We start from the raw sequence: 8,233 nt of genomic DNA on the forward strand, positions 1-8,233 counted from the left end.
TTTATGAAGTCTTTACATAGCATTTCCTTCACTGTAATGTCTATTGGGTCATTTGATAGAATGTTATGAATTTTTGTAGGTTTTTATTCCTTGCTTTTTCATATTATTTGTATTTCTTCCCATTCTTTGGCATGTTTGTCTATTCTACTGTTATACAGGGGATTTTTCAGTAAGTCACTATCTGTTTACTACATGCCTTGGACAGTTCAAATATTTTAGTGTCAATGATTTTACTCAGTATGAATTTTTTTCTAAATCTAGGCTCTCAAATTGCCTTGAATCCCCAGAAATACAACCAATTCAGAACAAAGCTGTATACCAAAATGCCCTTGAAGAAATGAAAGATGTTTTCCAGAGGTCCACTAATCTGAGTGGTTAATGGAAGTGATTTTCCTGAATAGGTTAAGAAGTTAAATAATAAAGAGTTAAATTGCTATTAAGTTATATTTGGCTCTTTGACCAGCTGTTGTCTCATTGTCATTGTCAATTCTAGGCTATGGAAAAGTCAAAACTGTCCTATGTTCATGTATGATTGCACAAATGGTATGGATCTACATTGTGTACAACCATGGAGATGAAATGATGTACCCCATTTGTGTACAGTGAATCAAAATGCAGTCATAAAAAATTAAAAATAAATAGAAAATTTTTTAAAAGAACAAAAAAAATTTTTACTGCCTGGTTTTCTACACTATCTTCTGGGTGTCAGTTTGTTGTTTAACTTGCTGAGTCTTTTGTAATAAAGTTCTTTTATTTCAGGGAAGAAACTGCAGTTGGTTTATTCTTAACTCCGACCCAAACTTATAAGACTTTGTGGGATCTATGTGCAGTTTCACTTCTTTCTTATCTGCTCCATCAAGTTGCACCACTGATAATGATAGCTTTAGTTAATGTGTTGAAGGGCAGGCAGGGTATATGATGTGTCTGCCTATCCTGCAGTCCCTTCTAAGCTTGAGAGAGATGACTCATGGATTGCCAGGTTTGCTCTGAATGTAATTGGTCTCATGTCCCCATTCCCCAGTGTCAAACTCCGATCCAAAAACTGAGATTGCATGGTTTAAGTAAAAGTATTCTTCACTTTTTATTTTTTTTGCCATAAATAAAACTTTATTCTTTAAAAATTTCATTTACAAGCTACCAAATATGTATTGTACACAAGTGCTGAACACTTAAAATGACTGTCATCATGGAAGGATGCAAACTGAATGGAAAACTGCTGATGAAAAGATAAGAGCAAAGTAACACTAACAGAAAGGTGGCAAAATCATAGTTTTGCCATAAAATAAAATCAGATTTATAATTATACATGAGTTCTGGTTAAAACAAAGTCTGAGCGCCATGTGATTCTCAGTTTTATTATTTTCAGTCTGGCTAAAGTCTATATAGTCATTTTGTCTCTTGCAGTTATTAAAATTAAAAAAGTTAAAAACTATAGCAGCAACAAGCAAACCTGTGACAGGAAGGCAAGGGTTAAGAACTAAAAAAAAGTTTATACAGTGTGTTTAGGGAAAGTGTGTGTGCAGTTTATCTTCTAACAACAGAAGTTCGACTGAGGGACAACATGATTTGAGTAAAGCGCTCACAGAGTTCATGTGTGGAATAGGAAGGTAACTTTGGTGGCTCATGGAAACCTTAAATCTCTGTTGAACAGTCAAGTAGTTTTGGCAGAAAATTGGTCAGCTTTTCTTGGAGGTTTGATTCCATTTCTTGTTCTACATATGAACACCATCGATCCTCATATCTTCCACAGCAAGTATATCTTTCTCTTCCATTTCATCCACCAGTAGCAGGAGCAAAAATGGAACAATAAACTCATTCATGATAATCAAACCATTGTTTACTTCTCAATCCCCTCCAGATTCAAACGGTTCTACAGATTGCTCATTTAATTTTAGTAAACATTCTCTTCTATAATGTGATATTAACTCTTCATCATGTCCTCTGTATGGGCTTTGGACAAGAGTTCTTTGTTATTCTGATAAGCACAGATAAAGAACAGCAAGTAACCTATATAACTTTCTCTGTGAAAATTTTCTAACCCAATTATAAGATACATAGTTATTTCCCTAACTTTCTTATAATCCTGATGCCACTCCTCATATTCCTCCAAGTTCACTTCTTCAGGTTTATAATTTCTAGTTTGACTTGAGCAACTTTCATTATGTTGTGACACTTTTCATCAAAACTCAGATTTCTATCTCCAAATTGTTCCAGCACTGTTTTCTCAATGATCTTCTTTGGAGCCTGGTTCTGAAAGAGGTAGACCACTACATGATGCAGGCAATAATCTGTTTCTGGGGAGGGGGGTGTCTTCTTTGGCCAACTTAACCAACCTGAATACTCCAACTTAATTGCCGACTGCAAAACTATTTCAGGACTTTTATCTTCATGCTCATGTGATGCCTTGGTAATTATTCGAATTGTTTCTTCTTTCAAGTGCTTTAAGAAATCACTTCTTGACGGCTGCTCTAGATATTCTGGTTCTCCTGCTTGTGCTGTTGTCACAGAAGACTCAGACTCCCTCAATTTCTGAGATGCTAAAAGCTTTTTCTGCAAAGACTTCTGGGCAAGTTGTGCATCCCACTCCTCTAGTTCTTTTTCAAATCTCTGGTTGTCTTCCTTCAACAAAATCTCTCAAATCCAGTGTTGACATTTCTATTCCAACAAGTGGCTGCCCGGTTTCTTTATTAAGCTCCTTTTATATTAAGAATTGTCTTCAGATAGAGCACTAATTTCCAGAATATATAAAGAACTCAAAAAACTCTACACCAAGAATACAAATAATCCAATCAACAAATGGACACTTCACAGAAGAAGATGTACAAGCAATCAACAAACATATGGAAAAATGTTCAACATCTCTAGTAATAAGAGAAATGCAAATCAAAACCACCCTAAGATTCCATCTCACCCCAATTAGAATGGCGATTATCAAGAATACAAGCAACAACAGGTGTTGGCGAGGATGTGGGGAGAAAGGTACACTCAAACATTGCTGGTGGGGTTGCAAATTAGTACAGTCACTCTGGAAAGCAGTGTTGAGACTCCGTAGAAAACTTGGAATGGAACCACCATTTGACCCAGCTATCCCACTCCTTGGCCTGTACCCAAAGGACTTAAAATCAGCATACTACAGAGATACAGCCACATCAATGTTCATAGCTGCTCAATTCACAATAGCCAGATTGTGAAACCAACCTAGATGTCCTTCAATTGATGAATGGATAAAGACACTGTGATATATATATATATATATATATATATATATATGAATATATATATGAATATGTATGTATATATGTATATATGTGTATGTATATATATACATATGTATATGTGTATACATGTATACAATGGAATATTACTCAGCCATAAAGCATATTAAAATTATGGCATTTGCAGGCAAATGGATGAAATTGGAGAATATCATGCTAAGTGAGATAAGCCAATCTCAAAAAACCTGAGGACGAATGATCTCACTAATAAGTAGATGATGACACATATAGGGGGTGGGAAGGGGGCAGGAATGGAGGAAGGAGGGACTGTATAGAGGGAAAAGACGGGTGGGAGAGGAAGGAAAAAATAGAATGAATCAAACACCACCCTAGGTAAATGTATGATTACACAAATGGTATGCCTTTACTTCATGTACAAACAGAAACAACATGTATCCCATTTGTTTACAATAAAAATAAATTTAAAAAAATAGAATTGTGCCTTATCATTTATATACATTAAACAGTATGCACTGGCATTTCTATAACCACCAAAAGAGTCCCTCACTAGTTCTGCCCATGAGGATTTTGTCAAAGCAATATCATTGTATTTCATCCACCTGCTTTCATGATGATCAAAATTTATGCCCCGTAGTGCATTAACTTGGCCTTCATGAACTAAAACAACATGTAAGCAATAAGGAACTTGTAGCATGGATTTGTCAGAGTACATCAGTTCAATTGTTCTATGGATTCTGGATATGCTCTCCTGCAAATCTCTTGTATCATTTTCTATTTCTGTCCTCCAGCAATGTAAACAGCTTTCCAACATAGAAAGTTCTTCTGTTATGTGCCTTGGTGCTGGATGCATGGGAAAATCTGGAGGTAACCAAGATTGAGTGAACGAGTTGTGTATTACTTACCACTATGAAATGGCAGAAACTGATGGAGGGGATGTGATGGGCAGTTCTGAAGGAGTTCCCTGTAGATCTGTTGTGCTTGGTGATGTCTGTGATGGTGTGGAACCACTAGGTGAAGAACTAGCATAGATGTCATCAACAGAGGTGCAGACAGGTTTACTTGAGGCAAATTCCAATGCATACTGCAGAACATCCACCAGGGGGAATCACTGGGGACCTGAACCATAGCTTAAATATCTTTGTAGCTTTTGTTGTAATACTGTGAGATAATCTTTTAGTCTCTTGATCTCTTCCCTCTTAATTCTTGTTATTTCTCTGTTTCTGTGCATATATCTGTCCACATATAAAACCTGAGGAAATTCTAATTTGTTGTGAATTTTTTTTGATCTTCCCAAAACTTGATTAAATTCAAATCTTGACAATTCAAATGTTAACACACGTGGTAGTTCAGTAAACCAATGCTCTTGGCCTGATTTTCCTGAATTCTCTGAATGTAGAGACTCAATTTCTCCTTCAATCATTGAAGCTTCTAGGCACTCAGGCAGATCTTTGATCCCATCAACCAATCAAACATTTCAGTGTTTTCAATTTTTTTTACCTTCAAGCAGTCCCACAGCTAGGAATCTTCCATAGAACTACTCTACCACAGGGTTCTTTGGTTTCTCTTCATCCGTCTCCTCTTCAGCTTTCATTTGGAAGGCATCTTCTAACCAATTTAATAATTTGTGTGTAAACTCGCTCACATCTTGCTGCTGTGAGTCATTTGACTTGAAGGCATCCTTAAGAATTTCAACTGCTCTTGATGGGTTAACATATATCCTTTTGGAACCAACAAGAAGTGCAAATAGATATCTCAGCTCACACATGAAAGGCAAATTCCGATATTCCTTTTGGTTTCGGGGTAAATCTTGAGCATTTGATGGAGCCTTATAATTCAGAACTAATCTTCTAAATTCCAAAAGATGGAATAATGACTGAATACCAGCAGTAAATCAACAAGTACTGCCAACATTTATTAGCCCTACAGGAACTTTGTCCTGCCATTTTCTAGGGGTTTGAAGAATCCCTCCAAACTTCCTTAGGGGTCCTCTTCAAACATGCTTTATTTTCTGCTATGCTAGCTTCAAGAACTTTGTATCTGCTTAGCTTCCCACACTGATGTATGGATCATTGCAAGGAAGTGCTGTTTGGTAGTAAATTGTCTCCTCCTGCTGAGGGGTCTTGGTGTTCTTTGCAGTAAAGAAAGCCACTGCTAATTCCAAGTTTCCATTACTATCTTTTAGGGCTTGCTTCAATATCTGGGCATCATTAATCCCAGTAATTTCCCTCAGTTGATTCAAAAACGTCTGTTGGTGCTTCTGCGCAGCGCTCTGCTGCATCACGTTCTGCTCCACTGTCATGGCCTCTGCCGGTCCTGGCTGCCAGGCTCCGCGGAACTCCAGGGAGCCGCGCAGACCGCGGGAGTGTACCGCCAGGCGCGAAGGCTATGGCAACCGGCGTGCACCGGCACCGCGGGCAGGCGGCGAGGCGCCGGCTGCGAGAGCCATGTCTCTGCCCTGCCAGCCTCAGCGCGGCTTGTCCGCGGTGGCCCCAGCCTTGCGCCAACAGCGAGTAACTGGGCGCAGGAGTGCGCTAGCAAGCCCCGCCGCGACACGCGTTTGCCCGCTCCTTGGCCAGCGGCTTCTGGGCCACTGCCTCTTCACTTTTCTTTTTAGAGTCAATTTTCCAGTGTTGTTGAATTGTTGTTTTGATTCACTCTTGGGGTGATTCTTTGATAATGTGTATTCCCCTGATTCATGATGTTCCATTCCCCAAAGGGAGAAACTAGATAGATTAAAAAGATGTTAAAATATAGTTCATTAATAAGCCAATCCCTAAAAAATCAAAGGTTGAATGTTTTCTCTGATATGTGGATGCTAATTCACAATAAGGTGGAAGAGGCTCTAAGAAAAAAATAGTTATTTTATTTTTTAATTTTGATTCATTGTACACAAATGGAGTACAACTATTGTTTCTCTGGTTGTACATGAAGTAGTCATACGTTTGCATATTCATAAATGTACATAGGATAATGATGTTGTCTCATTAGATTATCTATCCTTTCCCCATCCTCTGCCCACCCCTCATTTCTGTCTGCACAATCCATACTTCTTCCATTCTTCCCTTACCTTCCCCCCGCCCCAATTATGTACTATCACCCACTTATCAAAGAAATCATTTGGCCTTTGGTTTTTAGGAATTGATTTATTTCACTTAGCATGGTATTCTCCAACTTCATCCATTTACCAGCAAATGGCATCATTTTATTCTTCTTTATGACTGAATAATATTCCATTGTGTATATATACCACAGTTTCTTTATCCATTCATCTATTGGAGGACATCGAGGTTAGTTTCACAATCTAGCTATTGTGAATTGAGCTGCGATAAACATTGATGTGTCTATGTCACTGTATTATGCTAATTTTAAGTTCTTTGGATATAAACTAAGGAGTGGGATAACTGGGTCAAATGTTGCTTCCATTCCAAGTTTTCTGAGGAATGTCCTTACTGCTTTCCAGAGTGGTAGCACCACATTGCTGGTGGAGTTGCAAACACCTTACATCCTCGCCAACACCATTGTTGCTTGTGTTCTTGATAATCACCATTCTAATTCAGGTGAGATGAAATCTTCAGGTAGTTTGGATTTGTATTTCTCTTATTACTAAAGATGTTGAACATTTTTTTTATGTATCTGTTGATTACTTGTAGATCCTCTTCTGTGAAGTGTCTGCTCATTTCTTAGCCCATTTATTGATTGGGTTATTTGTATTCTTGATGTAAAGTTTTTTGAGTTCTTTATAGATTCTGAAAATTAGTTCCCTATTGAATTGTGTGTGGCAAAGATATTCTCCCAATCTGTAGGCTCTCTCTGCACATTGTTGATTGTTTTCTTTGCTGAGAAAAATCTTTTTAGTTTGACTCTATCCCAGTTTTTGATTCCTGCTTTTATTTCTTGTGCTTTGAGAGTCTTCTTAAGGAAGTCTGGTCCTAAGAGAAGATCTGGACCTAATTTTTCTTCTATTAGGTGGAAGATCTCTGTTATAATTTCAAAGTCCTTGATCCACTTTGAGTTGAGTTTTGTACAGGGTGGGAGACAGGGGTTTAATTTCATTTTGCTGCATATGAATTTCCAGTTTTCCCACACCATTTGTTGAATAGACTATCTTTTCTCCATTGTATGTTTTTGGCACCTTTGTCTAGTATGAGATAACTGCATTTATGTGGTTTGTCTCTGTGTCTTCTATCCCATACCATTGGTCTACTTGCCCATTTTGATGCCAATACCATGCTGTTTTTGTTATTATTACTCTGTAGTATAGTTTAAGGTCTGGAATTGTGATGCCTCCTGCTTCACTCTTCCTGCTCAGGATTGCTTTGGCTATTCTGGGTCTCATATTCTTCCAGATGAATTTCATGATTTCTTTCTCTATTTGTATGAGGAACATCACTGGAATTTTAATTGGAATTGCATTGAATTTGTATAGCTCTTTTAGAAGTATGACCATTTTGACAATATTAATTCTGCCTATCCAAGAACATGGGAGATCTTTCCATCTTCTAAAGTTTTCTTTAATTTGTTTTTTTAGTGTTCTGTAATTCTCATTGTAGAGGTCTTTCACTTCTTTTGTTATATTGATTCCCAAGTATTTTTTTTTTTAGGCTATTGTGAATAGGGTATTTTTTTCTAATTTCTCTTTCAGAGAATTCATCATTTATGAATAAAAATGCCCTAGATTTATGAATTTTGATTTTATATCTTACTACATTACTGAATTCATTTATGAGTTCTAGAAGTTTTCTGAGAGAAATTTTTGGCTCCTCTAAATATGAATCATGTCATCAGCAAATAGTGATAGTTTGAGTCTTCTTTTCCTATTTGTATCCCTTTAATTTCTTTGGTCTAATTGCTCTGGCTAGAGTTTCAAGGACAGTGTTGAATAGAAGTGGTAAAAGAGGGCATCCCTGCCTTGTTCCAGTCTTCAGAGGGAATACTTTCAGTTTTTTCTCCATTTAGAATGATGTTGGCCATGGGTTTAGCATAGATAGCCTTTACAA

The 8,233-nt window shown here is 37.3% G+C and overlaps 1 pseudogene; it reads right to left on the reverse strand.

The window, feature by feature from the left end:
- Window positions 1-1,524: 1,524 nt before the first annotated feature.
- Window positions 1,525-5,535, reverse strand: LOC124973019 (ubiquitin carboxyl-terminal hydrolase 25-like; annotated as a pseudogene).
- Between the last annotated feature and the right edge of the window lie 2,698 nt (window positions 5,536-8,233).

Source organism: Sciurus carolinensis, chromosome Y (genome assembly GCF_902686445.1).
Source record: "Sciurus carolinensis chromosome Y, mSciCar1.2, whole genome shotgun sequence".
Classification (NCBI taxonomy): domain Eukaryota; kingdom Metazoa; phylum Chordata; class Mammalia; order Rodentia; family Sciuridae; genus Sciurus; species Sciurus carolinensis.